Source organism: Somniosus microcephalus, chromosome 5 (assembly GCF_052327205.1).
Source record: "Somniosus microcephalus isolate GS21.2 chromosome 5, FLI_Smic_1.0, whole genome shotgun sequence".
In the NCBI taxonomy this organism is placed as follows: Eukaryota; Metazoa; Chordata; class Chondrichthyes; order Squaliformes; family Somniosidae; genus Somniosus; species Somniosus microcephalus.
Window position 1 is genome coordinate 283,949,529 of NC_140991.1, and position 18,600 is coordinate 283,968,128.

Sequence of the window (18,600 nt, forward strand, 5' to 3'; positions counted from 1 at the left end):
GCCTTTACGCAGGCCTATGCCTGTTGGCCCAGGACCCGAAGACTCCGAAGCCCGGGAGCCAGCAGATACTTTTGAATTTTTTTGGGGGGTCGGAAGCGTACGCCGGCGGTACGCCTCCGACCGCAAATTTTGGCCCAGTATCTGGTCATTATCTCATTTCTACTTGTGGGACCTTGCTGTGCGCAAATTGGCTGCTGCGTTTCCACCATTACACTTCAAGAGTACTTCATTGGCTGTAAAGTGCTTTGGGACATCCTGAGGTTGTGAAAGGCGCTATGTAAATGCAGGTTCTTCTTTTAATAATGCCAGGGCAGTAGTTTCTATCTAAAATGGCAGGTCTCCATAGGGAGTAGAAAAGTTAAGTTAAATATTTCCTGCCAGACTGGAAATTTCTTCATAGTTTAAAAAAAAATTAAGCAATCTTCACTTCTCCTTTGATAAAGAAGTTGAACCTCAGTGGCACAGGAAATGTTAAACGGAGTGCGTACTACCGAGGAAAGCTTTTTCAATACAAAGGACTTCCTCCTTTTACTGTTTTCCACGAATTATATTTCATACACATTCATTGAAATAAAAAGTGTCCTAGTGGTCAGGAATAACCCTACTGCTCAGCATCTGTTCAGGAGGCTCAATATTCCCAGCCACGAAGATTAACTCCACGAAGATTAACTGGACTAATTTTAGTTTGACTTCCTGATTACCATGCAAAAAAAAGGGAAATAAAATACACGGTTCCCACGGGGACGATGCGGAACCGTGCCTGAGAATATGAGCGCCAAGTGCCGCACAGTGCAGGGATTCCGGTTAATTCGGCTCAGTAACACTGATGTGGGGAAAAACATGGAACATAGGCGTAGGTCATTCAGCCCCTCGAGCCTGCTCCGCCATTCAATTAGATCATGGCAGATCTGCACCTCAACTCCATTTACTCACCTTGGTGCCATATCCCTTGATACCCTTACCTAACAAAAATCTAGCGATCTCAGTCGTGAAAGCTCCAATTAACCCCCAGCACCCACAGCCTTTTGGTGGAGCAAGTTCCAGATTTCACTCCTGAATGACCTAGCTCTAATTTTAAAATTATTTCCCCTCGTTCTTGATTCCCCCCACTGTAGTGTATGTACCCGTCTACCTTTAAGGGAACGATTGAGTGTAACCGTTCACCTTTAAGAGAACTACTTTAGGTGTGGCACTATTTGATTGGCTTCTGTATACGGTAATACCGACAGTGACCACACCAGTATATAAGTGATGTTACAGGATAACTAGGGCAGATTCGCCCTGACCTCTGAATAGTAAAGACCTGTTTGTTTGTACTTCAAAAGTCTGTGTATTTATTTACTGCACAACCCACAGACTTTACAGTGGCGACGAGTCCGATCGTACCCTGCGGCAAGAATAGCAAAATAACAAAGAGCGTCGAAGAGAGGCAACCGCCCTCATCGTGCTACCAAAAGAAAACACGAGGCTACAACAACAGAAAGGTGGTACTTTACAGAAGCTGGAAGACTAGCAACAAAAGCTTCATCAGCAACAGGCACTGATTACCCTGCTACCACGGTGTGGAGTGAGCCGACCAGCAAGAAACAAGGCGGCCGAAGAGACTGTGAGTAGGGGAAGGGGTAGAAGTATCCGGAGGAGAAGGGCAGAGCACTCGACCTCGGTCGAGGGGGAGCTGTACCGGCCAAAAGTCGGGTCCAACGGCGTCGGGTGACAGCCGGACCGCGATCGGCGGGAAAAATCCGGGCAGCGACCGCAGCCACGAAGCGCTGAACCTGCGAGTAGGCGCGGGAGGAGAAACCCAGCCGCAGCCGGGGAGGGAAACACCGGTCTGCGAGAGGGCTGGGGAGGCGAACGGGAACCGTGCGGGTGAGAGCCGGGTGCGGAGTGAGAGACTGCGAGGAGCCAGTCCAGCGGCTGAGCTGTTCCCCACCAACGGGGTACTCAGAGCCAGCAAAACTGAACGTGCGGGAGTGGGAGAGCGAACAGGAGCCGAGAACGGGGAGAGAGACTGCGCGAGAGCCAGTCCAGCGGCTGAACTGTTCTCCACCTACGGAGTACCCAGAGCCGGTAGAACCGAACGTGCGGGAGAGGGAGAGACAGAGCCGAGCACGGGGAGAGAGAGACTGCGCGAGAGCCAGTCCAGCGGCTGAACTGTCCTCCGTTAACGGGGTGTACCCAGCGCCGGTAGAGCCGTGCGGGCGGGAGGAAAAGACAGAGCCGAGTAAGGGGAGCTGTGCGAGAGCCAGCCCAGCGGCTGAACCTGTCCGCTGTGGGGAAAGCGTACCCCTTACACCAGGGAGAAACGCGGAAAGCCGCCATTAGGCGGAGAAGACGACAGAGGCGGGAAACCGCCATTGAAGTGGGCGGGGAGAGAAAGGAAGAGCGGGAAACCGCCATTTTCGCGGGAAAAGAACCGCCATCTTAACTGCCATTGAAGTGGGCAGAGAGAGAGAGAGAGAGAGAGAAGGGAAGAGCGGGAAACCGCCATTTTCGCAGGGAAACCGCCATTTTAGAAAAAAAAAAGATAATAAGTAATACTTAAAGAAACACGGTGCTGCTTCAAAGAAAGAAAGATGCCTAAGCGAGGGAATATTAACGATTTTAATTCTGAAATAGAAGACTGGGCCACGTACGTGGAACGCATAGAGATCTATTGCGAAGCCAACAAAATAGAGGAAGACGACAAGGCGATAACATTGCTAAACTCGATGGGGGCAAAAACATATGGGCTCTTGAAGCATCTAATAGCACCAGCTAAACCAGCGGATCAGACCTTCGAAGAAATTGTGGCTGTGCTGAAGGACCACTTGAACCCCACACCGTTGATGTTGGCTGAGCGATTCAAATTCTACGCAAGAACGCAGAGGAAAGACGAAAGCAATGCGGAATACTTGGTCGAACTGCGTAGGCTAGCGAAATACTGCCAGTTCGGAGGGAATCTGACAGAGGCACTGCGGGACAAGTTCGTATGCGGATTGTCCAAAGAAGGAACGCAGAAGCGACTACTGGAAGAAAACGACCTCACACTGGACAGGGCTGTCCTCATAGCTGCACCACACGAAGCCGCAGCGAAAGGAATGGCCGAAATGCAGCTAAAGGCAGCGGCACTCGGGGTGGACCAAATTACTTCGAGCACAACAAAATGCTACCATTGTGGGAAGACCACGCACGACCAGAATCACTGCTGGTTTAAGAACCAAGAGTGTCGGAAATGTGGCAAACTGGGTCACATCGCGAAGGTATGCAGGTCCGGGAAAAAGACCAACAATCAACGGAAGCCACCACAAGAAAAGTACAACAAGGTACACAAGGTGGCTGAAAAGAGTTCAGACGAACAGAATTCAGACTCAGACCCAAACAACCAGGAGCTGGGTAGTCTGAAGATCCACAATGTGGGGAAAGAAACTGATCTACAAACGATTTGGGTCGTACTAAAAATAGCTGGAGTCCAAGTATGAATGGAGCTGGACACTGGATCAGCTCTATCAGTCATCAACCGAAGGGACTACCACCGGCTGTTCTCTCACATACCTTTGAGAAATACCAAGTTCGTATTACAGACATACACGGGGCATAATGTATACCCCATGGGGAAAATAAGAGTCAAGGTGAGAGATAGAGGGAAAGAACACCCAAGAATGAATTTGTACGTATTACCTGAGGGAGGACCACCACTTCTAGGATGGGAGTGGATTAAGAAAATAGACATGGAATGGCACTACCTAAAAGCCATAATGAAGGAGGATTCGGTGCAAGCTATCAGCTCAGATTCTGAGATGGATGACGATAAGACCAATTCAAATATGCATGGCAAGGCTAAAGGGGACTTGCCGACGATGGGGAAGGAAACAAAGACATGCAGAAAGACTTATGTCACCAAGAAGAATAAAGTTACAGAGCAGAACTCCAGGTTGACAGAGAATTCTGAGCCTGTTCAAGCTAAGGATTCATCCACGACGGAAGAACACTGAGCTCGGACTCAAACTTATGTCAAAGTACGACAACAATTAGAACAGTGGAGTGACCGTCTCGTACAAGAGATGAAAAATATGGAAAAGTTCTGGGACACTGAATGGGAGAACCTGGAAAGACAACAGAGACAGCTAGCTCGAGAAAAGAGCGACCATAGAGCCATCGTGGCCAAGTACCGATCACATCTCCCTGAAACTGTTCAGGAACTAGACTATTTACAGAACGACCTAAAGGAAGAGGAATCTTCAGGAAGCCAGGATTTTATCCCAGTTCATCTCTACGACTCGTTGCAAGCAGAGTGTAACAAGTTGAAGGAACAGTATGAACGGGCCCAGACTACAATCCTGGAAGGGGTTAACTCGGCAACCTCCGAAAAGCTAGTTTTAGTGAAAGCATATGAACAACTAAAGTTTGAACATGAGCGAGAATTACAAAGGCTGCAGGAAATGTTTGACGAGCTCCAGGCCAAGACAGACTCATCGGTAGAGATTCCATCCGTAGATGGAAAATTAGAGGTGGAAGACATAGCAGAACGTGAAATTCAAGATGTCCAAGAACTCGTTAAATTATTGAAGGAAACCCAAGACAAATATGAGGCGGCAATGGCAGAGGTCCAACAACTTGAAGAACATATTCAACTAGGAATCCGGGCAGTGGAAGGAAAGGCCAATGGAAGGAACACAGAGACTGTAGGAATGGCCCCTGATCAGGAGTTAGAGAACACCAAGGCGCAATTTCTTCGAGCGCTTAAAACCAAAGGACCGGAGGAAAGGAAGGTGAAAACATTGGAGGGGAAGGTGGATGAAATGGAGAAGGCGCTAATCCACAGTGTCCCCGTAGAAGAGTTAACGGCCAGCCAACTCTTATACACGCTGAGGGACAAGACTCCAAAATGGGAACACGAGTTTCAGGTTTCAAAGGGAAAGAATCCGGAGCTTCCAAAAGTCACGGAGAGAGCTGAGGGGGCAACACAGCTTGCACATGGATGTCAAAAGTATGCTGAATTACGTCAAGGGGAACAGAAGAATGCGGAAACAGCTACTTCAGTAGAAGGATTAAATAGCCTGATAACGGAATCCCCGATGGAAGGGAAGGTATTGAACTCACAAATGAGGCCAGGCGTGAAGGAATGGCAGACATCCCAGGAAGAGCGGGATGAATATGAATGCTTGAAGAAATCTTTTCAAGAAAGATGGTCAGAGAAGGAGCCACCGTCGGCTAACGTCCAGTTGGATAAGAAGGAAGTAGAAGGGCCCCTCACTGGCCTAACTCAGGACGACCCCGAATACTATCATGACCTATTGAGTGACACTGAATATTACGAGGATCTGGTCTGCCCAGTTTGTGATGAAAACTCCCAAAGTACAGAAATCCGCATGAAGCACTTAAGGTCTAATGAACAGAGAGTTGGTGGCGCTACAGATGGCCGCAGAGAAAGGAGCTCCGAGAGTTTCAAAAAGGCAGAAAAGAAAAAGAAGAAGCAGGAGATAATAACTGTCTAAAATACTATCATCTCAGGCGGGACACCATGAAAGGAGCTAAATTAGTTGAAAACCCAAAAATTATCAAGACAGCCAGTTGGTTGTAAAAGTCCGCACTGCTGGTTCAACAGGACGGAAGGTCAAGCTGTTACGTTAAGAAAAAGGCTATGGAGGAGTCACGCTAGCCATGTGAACCGGCTACACCAAAGAGATGCTGTTCGGAATGAGTCAAGATCAGAGACTGAATCTATGAACTGTTTCCGCAGAGACTGAACCTGTGAACTGTTCCCACCGAAAGTATATCTGTAAACTGTTTTATATGACGTTGACTCCACCGGAATTATCTCTGTAAATTGTTTGTTCTCCACCGAGAGTATATCTGTAAATTGTTATGTGAAGTTGAAGATATGTATGTTTAACGGGGACCCTGTAAGTAATAAGCTAAAAAGGGAGGATTGTAGTGTATGTACCCGTCTACCTTTAAGGGAACGATTGAGTGTAACCGTTCACCTTTAAGAGAACTACTTTAGGTGTGGCACTATTTGATTGGCTTCTGTATACGGTAATACCGACAGTGACCACACCAGTATATAAGTGATGTTACAGGATAACTAGGGCAGATTCGCCCTGACCTCTGAATAGTAAAGACCTGTTTGTTTGTACTTCAAAAGTCTGTGTATTTATTTACTGCACAACCCACAGACTTTACACCCACCAGAGGAAATAGATTCTCTGTAACCTATCAAGTCCTTTTGACATTTTAAATCCCTTGATTAGATAACCCCTCAATCATCTAAACTCAAGGGAATACAAGTTTATGCAACCTGTCCTCATAATTTAACCCTCTAAACCTCGGTATCGTTCTGGTGAATCAACTCTGCACCCCTCCAAGGCCAATATATCCTTCCTGCGGTGCGGTGCCAAAACTGAACGCAGTCCTCCAGATGGGGTCTAACCAAGGCTCTATACAACAAGGCTCTATATAACGGAGATGGTTGCTGCAAAAGGGAGAAATGGGGACATTTTTGGCTGAGTCCACACTGTCACATGAAAGGAAACTGCTCTATTCTAGTGGAGACTCGCTGATTTGCCAGCCTTTGTACCTGGTCATGTCGAATTCTATTCTTCCGCACGAGTTCCTTATCTTCCGGCGTGAAGTATCCAGACTGTAGCAGGTTATCCAGGATGCACTCAGTGTTTTTCATTCCATTCACTAACTCCACTCGATGCACCGTGAGGAGGTCGAGGTAAGAGGCAACTGGTTCTTTATGGGCTGCTGCCTCTTCCATATTAAATGCTGATCTGTTTCATTTTCTTCTTCCCTGGTATTTTAAGCAGCAGACTGATATCCTCCTTAATTCTTTAAAAGCTGTTTTTTATAGGGTTAAGCAATCACGGTGCATTGATTCCTCAAATCAAACCTCTACCAAACAGCCGGCCTTCGATCTAACTACAAAACTTCACATCTCCTTATATGTAATCAGAGACTTCCTCAATGGGTTGACTCACTTCCGACACGGTAATACCCTATGCTTTTACATAACTTACATTTTTAAGAGACTTGAGCACATAATCCAGATTGACACTCCAGTGCTGTAAAGAGGGAGTGCTGCACTGTCGGAGGTGCCACCTTTCAGATGAAGTGTTAAACCAAGGCCCCATCTGCCCCCTCAGGTGGACGTTAAAAAATCACGTGGCACTATTTCGAAGGCAAATGTAGTCACTGTTGTAATATAGGCAACGCAGCAAACAGCAGTGAGATAATGACCAGAAAATTTGTTTTAGTGATGTGAGTTGAGGGATAAATATTGGCCCAGGACATTGGGAGAACTCCCTCGCTCTCTGTGGGACCTTGCTGTGCACAAATTGGCTGCTGCGTTTCTTACATTACAACAGCGACTACATTTGTCTTCTTCGAAATAGTGCCATGGGATCTTTTACATTCATCTGACAAGGCAGTTGGGGTTATGGTTCAACGTCTCATCCAAAAGACAGCACATCTGACAGTGCAGCACTCCCTCAGTACTACATTGGAATGTCTGCCTAGATTACGTGCTCAAGTCTCTGGAGCAGGACTTGAACCCACAACCTTCTTACTCAGTGGCGCGAATGCGACCCACTGAGCTCTGGCTGCATTTTGTTGGAAGATGAAATATAAAATTTATGCAACACATTATCAAGTTTGTAATGTGCTCAACACACGGACACGGGATGTATTCCAGCCATCAACACGAGGCTTCTTTATTCCTTTCCTTTCCCTGTTTACTCCCCGTTGCCCCCTACCGGGGCGGAGGGTAACTATCACCACATCTCCCTTTCTAAACAGACTCTGAATACTATTCCTTTACTATTAACATTTCAAATGACCTTCTTTCAAATCATTACTTTTTTACTGTGCTTAAGAAATAACAAACTCTAACAAACATAACATCTCTAATGCACAATGTATCTCTTTTTTGTTTTGTTTTTAGAGAAACACGAATAATGCAAGCAGAGTAAGCTTGGAGGGGCAAGGTGAGTGCCTGAACCCTCCACCAAGTACCTCGGGTATTATTCTGACCCAATGAGGTGTCTTGGTTCTTAAGCTATTCATGTTACAAAGTCCTGGAGGTATGAAGGAGGATTGCGGACCCTTTCAGGGTATCGTCTGGAACCCGATGGAGGTGGGGTATCCCCTGTGGGTGGAGGAGACGGAGGTGGGGTATCCCCTGTGGGTGGAGGAGTTCCAGGACCTGCATCCCCATTGTAGTCATCGGGAATGGAAGGCTCATCAGCAGCGTCTGGGAGCTGCTGGGTAAGTGCGAGGTGTCTGCGGTTCCAGCGAACAATCTGGCCCTGGATATCAACCAGATACGATCTTGGGGTGTTGGCCTGTCCTTGCACAATGCCTCTTTTGTGGGAGTCACGTATCCACACATAGTCACCTGGAAGGAGTGGACACAAGGGCTTAGCTCTGTGGCGACTGTTAAAGTTGGCCTGTTGTCTTAGTTTAGATTGTTTGCCCTTGTCTGTAAAATTCTGGAGGTCGGGCCAGCCTGGGGTCAGGAGTGATGGCATAGTTGGCACGGTTGTACGAAGTTTTCTGCCTTGTAGCAACTCAGCAGGGCTGAATCCGCTAGAAAGAGGTGTGGAGCGGTATGCAAGGAGTGCCTGGTATGGGTCAGGTGACTTTTTAAAAAGCTGTTTGGCTGTCTGGACAGCGCACTCGGCAGCCCCATTGCTTTGAGGATACAGAGGGCTGGATGTGACATGGGTGAAGTCCCAGCTGTCGGCAAATGAGCGAAAGGTGTCCAAGGCAAATTGGGGGCCATTATCTGTTCGGACCAGCAGGGGGACCCCTAAGCGAGCAAAGCAGGATTTCATACATTCAACGACTGCATGTGAGGCGGTGGAGAGGAGCTTGATAACTTCAATGAACTTAGAGAAGTAGTCAAACATTACCAGGTAAGTTGAGTTATCCAAATGAAATAGATCAGCCCCAACCTTCTGCCATGGGCCCTCAGGAGTGTCATCTGGAATCAATGGCTCTGGTGGTTGTTGTCTCATTTGGGCGCAGCTTGGGCATTGTTGTACTTTACGTTGTAGTTGACCGCTTAATCCAGGCCACCAGACAGAACACCTGGCTCGTGCTCTGCATTTTGTGATCCCTTGATGGCCATCATGCAGTTTGTCCAGAATGTCTTTCTGCATTGATGCTGGAATGACCAACCGGCACCCTTGTAGCAGCAATCCTTGTGCAATAGTGAGGCCACCTGAAACGGCCGCGTAAGGTCTAAGAGCATTGTCAAGTTTCGCATGATCTGGCCAGCCCTCACGGCAGTATGCGAAGACCTGACGAAGTAGTTCATCCGTTTCCTGTTCTTGACGAAGTGCAGCCAGGTGTTTCTCGGTAATGGGCAGTGCAGTGAGTATTGAGTGTACATAATTCTCTATGCACTGCACCTCAGGGGAATCATCCACCGGCGGCTGGTAGGGAGCCCTGGAGAGGACGTCGGCAGTTGCTAGGCTCTTCCCTGGCACATGTGATATAGTGAAGTGAAAGTGCATGAGTCGCATCGGAAAGCACTGAATGCAGGGGGACAACTCGTCCAGGTTTTTAGATCCCAATAGTGTAAGGAGGGGCTTGTGATCTGTTTCGACCTGGAATGTCATGCCTATTAGGAAGTCTCTATAGCGCTCACACGCCCATGTAATGGCCAGGGCCTCTTTTTCAATCTGCGCATAGCGCTGCTCTGTTTTTGAAAGGGCTCGTGAAGCATAGGCTATAGGGCACCAGTCAGTGTCAGGTCTCTTTTGTAAAAGGACTGCACCCAAGCCAAACGATGAGGCATCAGCTGACACTTTAGTGAGTGCATTGGGGTCATACAGTGCAAGGCCTGGCGGGGTGGTTAGCTCCATCTTTATCTCAGTGAAAGCTTGGGACTGCTGGGGTCCCCAATACCATGAGGTCTGCCTGTTGAGGAGATCCCGGAGTGGCTTGGTTTTATCGGCTAGATGGGGTATGTATTTGCCCAAGTGATTGACCAGGCCCATGAAGCAGCATATTTCAGATACATTCCTTGGCGCGGCCATGTGTGCAAGGGCCTTGACTTTGTCAGGGTCTGCTCTGACACCGGTCCCATCGATGACCTGGCCGAGAAATTTCACCTGCATTTTGGCGAATTCACATTTGGAGTTAAGAGTAAGTCCAGCTTGCTGTAGTTTACTGAGAATTGCAAAAAGTCACTGATCGTGCTGTTCTTGGGTTGCGCCAAACACCAACACATCATCCATTTGGCATAAGACACCATCAAGTCCCTCAAGGAGGTGGGACATGCGGCGCTGGAAATGCTCAGGGGCGGAGGATATTCCAAAGAGCAGTCTGTGGAAACAGTAACGTCCGAATGGCGTGATGAACATGGTGAGACATTTTGACTCCTCTGACAAGGGTATTTGCCAGAAACCAGATTGAGCGTCAAGCTTTGTAAAAACCTTTGCATCTTTCAGCTGCCCCAGAGTGTGCTCTACGCAGGGTAAGTGATGCAGCTCTCTACAGACACTTTCATTGAGTTTTGTTAGGTCTACGCAGATTCTGATTTTTTCGTTGGGTTTTGGGACTACAACCATTCCGGAGCACCAGGCTGTGGGTTCCTCAACTCTTGCAATTATCCCCAGTTGCCTCATGTGGGTGAGTTCCTCCTTAACTTTGGACATAAGGGGGAGCGAGACACGTCGGGGTGTAGAGAGAGCAAAAGGTTTAGCATCCGGCTTGAGGTGAATGTGATACTCCTCTTGAAGTCGCCCAATGCCTTGAAACAGTCTGGGGAACCGCTGTCTGACCTCCCGTTCGAGGTCCGCAGATACTCTCTCTGCTACTTGTGGGTCCAACCTGGACACCAGACGCAGGGAAATGATGGCGGGGCGACCGAGGAGCGCTGTTCATAGACCGCGTACCACATACACGTCCTGTTTTGTAGACCGTGGACCACGGGTCAGGGTAGCTGAAAATTTTCCTCTGACATTCAACGGGACTTGACCAGGCCCCTGAAGAATCTTAGTGGTGCTCTGAAGAGCCTCTTGACCTAGGTCGTTTTAGAGGCACTCCGGGATGACAGTGACATCAGCCCCTGTATCGATTTTGAATTCAGTCATGTGACCACACAGGCTTAGGGTGATGGTCCACGGCTGGTCCTGCCCATCTCCAATTGACCCCAGGAACGCTATCTCATTGTCGTCGTCCTCTGATATTTCAGCAACCGCAGGTGTGGATCGGCAAACTGCAGCAAAATGTCCCTTTTTCTGGCAATTCCTGCAGCTAACATCTTTGGCTGGACAGATTTGTCTATTGTGTGTACTCCGGCCACAGCATCTGCAACTCCGCTTTTGTGGTTGGAAATGTGTTCCAGTTTGAGTTCCAGTGCGAGGCCTCTGTACATATTCATGTGAGTCAGTTTGTCTTGATTTGGTAGAAAAATGTTTTTGGGGGGCTGATTGTCAGGGGGCACTTATGGTTTCAATGGACTCCTCCTCCTCATTACTATCTTTCTGAAGCATTGATTGCTGTTTCTTTATTGCTTCACTTTGGAAAACCTGTGTTTTTGCTTTGTCAACTGTGAGGTCTGGATCCATCTGTAATTTTTCAGAGTTTAAGATCCCTTAGTCCAACAGCCAATCTGTCACGAATTAGTTCGTCCCACATAGCTCCATATTCACAGTGTTCTATAAGCTCATATAGCGTTTTGATGAAGCTATCACCCGATTCCCCTCTCTCCTGCACGTGCCTATGGAATCTTGCGCGTTCGAATATCAAATTCCTCCGCTGGATGAAATGATTAGACAACTCCGTTTTAACTGTGTCATAGCTTTTCAGTTGATCAGCCGTAATATTCCTGCACCGGACGATCGCTTCAGCCTCCGCTCCCATGGAATATAATAGCGTGTTGACCTGTTTTTCCTGTGACTGTTTATCAAGGCCTGAAGCCTGTCTGAAGCGTTCAAATCTGCTGAGCCACAGCGGCCACTCTTCCGGCCATGTAAAATCAAATTCGGAGGGGGGAGAAATCTGAAAGAATGCAGGACTTTGAGTGGCCATGATAGTAAGCAACGTGGGGTAAGTACACTTTTTTTTTCAGTCTCTTTTGTTTATCTCTGTCCTGGCTAACTAGCTACTATGCTACACCCGTATCGTAAACTTTCACTCACCGGGAGCTGACTGGTTTCACCGGGAAAGTTAGTTCCATTGACGCGGACAGTCTTTAACATGGGTATTTCGGGTACTTGCCACTTCTGTCACCATGTAATGTGCTCAACACACGGACACGGGATGTATTCCTTCAACCATCAACACGAGGCTTCTTTATTCTTTTCCTTTCTCTGTTTACTCTCCGTCGCTCCCTACCGGGGCGGAGGGTAACTATCACCACAAAGTTCTCCTCTTTAACGGGGAAGGGGCGACTAATCCAAACTGATACTCTGTTGAGGGATGGATCATGCTAGGTTAAGGCCACGGATCCTGGGAGTTGAGGCCAAGGATCATGGGAGTTGAGGCCAAGGATCCTGGGAGTTGAGGCCAAGGATCATGGGAGTTGAGGCCAAGGATCCTGGGAGTTGAGGCCAAGGATCCTGGGAGTTGAGGCCAAGGATCCTGGGAGTTGAGGCCAAGGATCCTGGGAGTTGAGGCCAAGGATCCTGGGAGTTGAGGCCACGGATCCTGGGAGTTGAGGCCAAGGATCCTGGGAGTTTAGGGTCCAGGCCAAAAATCATGGCTTGGACCAAAAGGAAACAATTTTTTTTTAAGTGTTTACATGCATCTAATTTCCTTCTATTGGGGGCAGGGGGGACCTGGGCAGGAATTTTCCGGGGTGGTAGTGGGCGCAATTGGTGGCGGGTCAGATGGGAAAGTTGTTATTTTTGGCAGCGGGTCGGGAACTCACTGTCATCTCGCTCCCACGCGCCTTTCCCCCAGGCGCGTCTCTCATCGCGGAGCCGACCCGACTGGCAGCGGCGGGCAACCCAATTGAAATCATTCTCAGGTAGTTTACAGCCACTTAAGAGCCTTTTTCCCACTACATTTTAAATTTTCCTGCATGGCCACGGGATTCACACAGCTCGGGAATCACATCTGTCATCCTGAGGCGGGAGTTCCGTGGCCATTGCTCCAGCTGATTACTTGACAGTATGAAATGTACAGTAAAAGCTCCCAACTGACAGATGATCACTTTCCTCAGGCAGAAGCTGTTGCTCAGTCCATTTCCAGCACAGATTCTGCAGGCTGCAAGTCTTTCCAGCAAAGTCTCCATCCAGTCTCACCTCATTGGAAGAACTCTCTCACCATTGACAGAATGCTTCTGTCATCTGTACTTCACGTGCCATCTATTCCATCAAAATGGGTGCCCTTTATACTGTCTCCCCTTGGTCCTCAGAATCGGACCACAATCAGCCCCAACACCAGCAGCACCAGGCACACCAGCACCAACAACAACACCAACCTTCTCCGCAATCACCTGATGCTGCACAGGACACAGGCATCAGCACCCGAGCACATTGCTGCCCGGGAGGCCAGGGATGGCCACAGCATGGCCAGATTTAGTTAACTTTATGCTGTACACCCATATGGCTGCTGTTGTGTATGTACCTTTAAGAGAAGAACTGATTTTATACTGCAGTACCGGCAGTGACCACCCCTGTATAAAAGGCCCTAGCAGGCTTCTGTACTTCAGTCTGACGTTACCCTACCTGTTTAATTGTTCTCCCGAAGTCCGTGTATTATTGAGGCGCGGACTTTACAGAGGCAACGAGCAAGTTCGAACTCACCTGCAGTACTGCATCACCTCACGGGGACCTTTCCCTGAGAAGAAGTTTCTTGGAGGTCGAAGTCAGAGCAACGGGCGTCGACCGCGGGCAACCGCCCAAGGATCCATCGGTGTTCGGAGAATTGCGGGAGAGGCTGTGGAGAGCTGAGCTTGGCTCCCCAGTCAAGGCGTTCCAGCAAATCGTGCTGGTAGCAGGTAGTGCGCTGACCCTTCCGGACTGCGGCGGGCTCGAGCTCGATCGAGCAGCTCTGCAAAAGGGGCTGCGCAGCGTCGCTGGGAGGAAAGAGAGAGAGGGTGGAGCGCACAGGGTGCGGTCGGTGCTCAAGAACCGGGCAGCGGAGAGAAAGTAAACGAGGGGAATGAAAAGTGAGATGCGCCGAAGCCGCGGGTCGCCGCCATTACCCTGTAGAACGCTAGGAGCAGCGTGGCAGCAAGGGGAAGAAGGAAAAGCGCGGGAGGCGCCATTTTATTCCATTGGGGAAGAAGGAAAAGCGCAGGAGGCGCCATTTTATTCCATTGGGGAAGAAGAAAAAGTGCGGGAGTCGCCATTTTAAATCACCCAAGATGCCGAAAAGTGGCAGTATCACTGCTTTCGACAACGAGGTAGAAGACTGGACCACGTATGTGGAAAGAATTGAAGTGTGCTGCAAGGCAAATGAGGTGGCCGATGGAAAGAAGGCGCCGGTATTATTAAATTTGATAGGCGCGAGAATGTATGGCCTATTGCAGGATTTAATTACCCCAGCTAAACCAATGGAGAAAAGTTTTGAGGAGATTGTTAATATCTTACAAGAACACCTAAACCCTACACCGCTGCTGATAGCAGAAAGATTCAAGTTCCATAAAAGAAACCAGCACAAAGATGAGAGCAATGCTGACTATCTTACGGAACTACGCAAGTTATCGAAGCACTGCCAGTTCGGAGCAGGACTGGCAGACACTTTAAGGGATAAGTTTGTCTGCGGGCTCCAGAGTGAAGGAACCAAGAAACGACTACTTTCGGAAAAGGACCTGACGCTAGAACAGGCTTTCAGCGTGGCAGTATCCTATGAAGCAGCAGCACGGGGAGCTGCGGAAATACAACAGAAACCACAAGAATACAGCGCTAACAAAATGGCGTATGGAGCAGAAAAGTGCTATCGCTGCGGCAGAACAACCCATGATCAGAAGGACTGCTGGGTTAAGGACAAAGTATGCAGGCAATGCGGGAAAATGGGACATATAGCAAGAGTCTGCAGGTCGGGAAAGAAAACCAACACTACAAGAACTACTAAGGAAAAGTACAAGAAAGTAAAAAAAATGACAGACAGTAGTTCGGAAGATCAGGAGAGTGATAACGACTCCGGGAGCAGGAGATTAAGTTGTCTAAAGTTACACAACGTGATCGCAAAGGAGGATCACCGAACCATTTGGGTCACCCTCATGATAGCAGGGTCCCAAGTAAAGATGGAATTGGATACAGGATCAGCCCTAACTGTCATGAATCGACGAGACTATGAGCGGCTATTCTCACACATACCCTTAAAGGACACGTCCATTGTATTGAAGACATACACGGGGCAAAAAGTCTACCCCAGAGGAAAAATAAGGGTGCCAGTTAAATATAACGGCAAGGAAACACAGAAACTGTATCTATATATACTACAAGATGGAGGACCACCATTATTGGGACGTGAATGGATCCGAAAAATACAATTGGATTGGCATTCCATTCAGGCGCTAACTGTGACTGACAAAAAGGATGATGACATCGCACCTGGACGTCTGTCACAAATTCTAACTGACGTGAAAGAGGTGCTCCAACAAGGACTTGGGACTCTAAAAGGAGTAAAGGCAACGATAAAAATCGAAGATAATGCAAACCCAAAATTTTTTAAGGCCAGACCGGTGCCCTACGCGATCTGCCCAGCCGTCGAAGCAGAACTGGAGAGTCTGGAGCGTTCGGGTGTGCTGTCCAAGGTGGATTGGAGCGAGTGGGCCACACCCATCGTTCCTGTAATGAAGAAATCATTGAGCAGCACGCCTGGGGAGCCGAAGAAGGTTCGCATCTGTGGGGACTTCAAGGTAACTGTGAACCCAGTCCTGCACACAGTACAATATCCACTTCCACGGATAGAAGATATTTTCGCCTCACTATCTGGAGGGAAACGCTTTACGAAGATTGATCTGGCCCAAGCGTATCTACAAATGGAGGTGGAAGAAGCATCTAGGAAATACCTCACGATAAACACTCACAAAGGCCTTTACCAGTACAATCGACTGGTATTCGGGGTAGCATCAGCCTCGGCTATTTGGCAGAGGGCAATGGAACAAATCCTGCAAAGGGATCCCAGGGACCCAGTGTTATTTGGATGACATCCTGGTGACGGGCGAAAATGACAGTGAACACCTTGCCAACCTGGAGCAGGTGCTCACTAGATTGCAGGAATATGGGCTACGAGCCAACTGCCCCAAATGCGAGTTCTTCAGGAGACAAATCTCGTATTGTGGCCACATGATTGATGAGGAAGGGTTGCATAAGTCGCCGGACAAGATTGAGGCTGTAGTCAAGGCTCCAGCACCGGAAAATGTGTCGCAACTGAGGTCGTTTCTCGGGCTGGTGAACTACTACCATAAGCTCTTGCCGAATTTATCTACAATTCTGCACCCACTGAACGCCCTGCTGCAAACTGGAGTAACATGGAAATGGAGTGATGAGTGTAAGCATGCCTTTCAGAAATGTAAATGCCTAATCACTTCAAAAGAAGTATTGGCCCACTACAATCCAACACTACCGATTCGGTTGGCATGTGATGCGTCTCCCTACGGCATCGGAGCGGTGCTGTCACACAAATTCCCTGATGGTTCAGAGAGGCCAATAGCCTTTGCGTCGCGCTCGTTAACCTCAGCCGAGCGTAATTACGCCCAGATTGACAGGGAGGCCCTCAGCCTGGTGTGGGGGGTGAAGAAGTTCAATCACTATCTGCACGGGCAGAAATTCACCCTACTGACTGATCATCAGCCCCTGGTCTCCATTTTTAACCCAAAGAAGGGCGTTCTGATGATGACGGCGCAACGGCTGCAAAGATGGTCACTTTTTCTAGGGGCACATCAGTACGACATAGAATACAAGGGTACGAAGCAGCATGGAAACGCTGATGGGCTGTCGCGCCTACCGTTGCCTATGGTAGAGGAAGCACCTGCAGTGGACCCTGTTGAGATATTCCATGCGACCATAGTCGAATGTCTGCCTGTTACAAACTCAAGTATAGAGAAGGAAACCCGAAATGACCCGACACTCTCTCGGGTCTATGATTTGACGGTGAAGGGATGGCCAGCACATGGCGACTCACTGTTGCCAGCATTCTCGCCAAGGAGAGAACAGCTGTCAGTGTGCCGGGGGACCTTGATGTGTGGATCCCGAGTGGTAATTCCACCCAAGTTGAGAGATAGAGTGCTCAATGAGCTTCATGAAGGTCATCTGGGAGGGGTAAAAATGAAAAGCCTAGCCAGGGCTTATGTGTGGTGGCCGGGAATCGATAAACAAATAGCTGCTCAGGATGCCAGAAAGTCCAAAATGCACCACCACAGGCCCCTCTACACCCATGGGAGTGGCCCTCATCTCCATGGCAACGGGTACACATTGATTTTGCTGGTCCATTTATGGACTCAATGTTTCTAATCGCCGTGGACGCCCATTCGAAATGGCCAGAGGTCATCAAAATGTCCTCCACCACCACCACGGAAAAAACTATTGCAGTCCTACGGACCATCTTCACCAGGAATGGCTTGCCAGAACAGATTTGCTCCGACAATGGGCCACAATTTGTGTCTGAGGATTTTCAGAGGTTTCTGAGGAATAATGGGGTGAAACATTACACATCTGCCCCATATCATCCAGCCACAAATGGATTGGCTGAAAGGTTTATTCAGACCTTTAAAAAGGCAATAAAGGCGATGTATAACGACGACATACCACTACAACACAAGATAGATAATTTCTTGTTTGCTTACCGGAATGCGACACATGCAGTCACCAACCAAGCTCCAGCCATAATGTTCTTCAACCGAAGGCTAAGATGTCGCCTGGATTTGCTCAAACCAAACATAAGACGAGATGTTGAGGATAAGCAATTCCAGCACATCAACGAGACGCCAACCAGGAGCTTCAAGATAGGACAACCAGTCTTGGCCCGCGACTACCGAACAGAAAAATGGCAGCCAGGAACGATATGCACACAGCAGGGACCACTAATGTACACAGTGGACGTTGGAGAGAGCATCATGAGACGCCATGCTGACCAGATTCTAGAGTAACAGGAACAAGCCAAACCTATACCACGAGCATGTGCACCTGGTAATGAGCCCGAAGTACAGATTGCGTCTACCTCAGAAGCAGTGGTATTGGAAGCTGATGAACCAACCAATGGCAACGAGCCAGAATCGACTCCACCGCAAGAACAGGATACTCGAGAAAGGCACTATCCAGTCAGGATTAGGAAGCCTCCTCAAAGACTGAACTTATAAATGATTATTTCAGTTGATGTATATAGTACCGAGAAAATTGTAATTGTAATGAGTTATTATTTAGTTGTTAAATGAATGTTATGCACTGTTTATCTAAAAGGGGAGGAATTGTTGTGTATGTACTTTTAAGAGAAGAACTGATTTTATACTGCAGTACCGGCAGTGACCACCCCTGTATAAAAGGCCCTAGCAGGCTTCTGTACTTCAGTCTGACGTTACCCTCTGTTCCAGCATTTCCTGCCTGTGCAGCTGCCTCAGTCAGCAGGAGGAGAAGGAGCAGACAAACCAGGAGAGTGGAGAGTGTAAAGTGGTGGTCTCCTGACCAGGAAGAGGAGGATATCATTAGA

General features: G+C 48.4%; 1 pseudogene; it reads right to left on the reverse strand.

The window, feature by feature from the left end:
* LOC147117779 (nucleotide-binding oligomerization domain-containing protein 1-like) overlaps positions 1–6,745 on the reverse strand; it is a 42,695-nt pseudogene extending 35,950 nt beyond the window's left edge.
* Between the last annotated feature and the right edge of the window lie 11,855 nt (positions 6,746–18,600).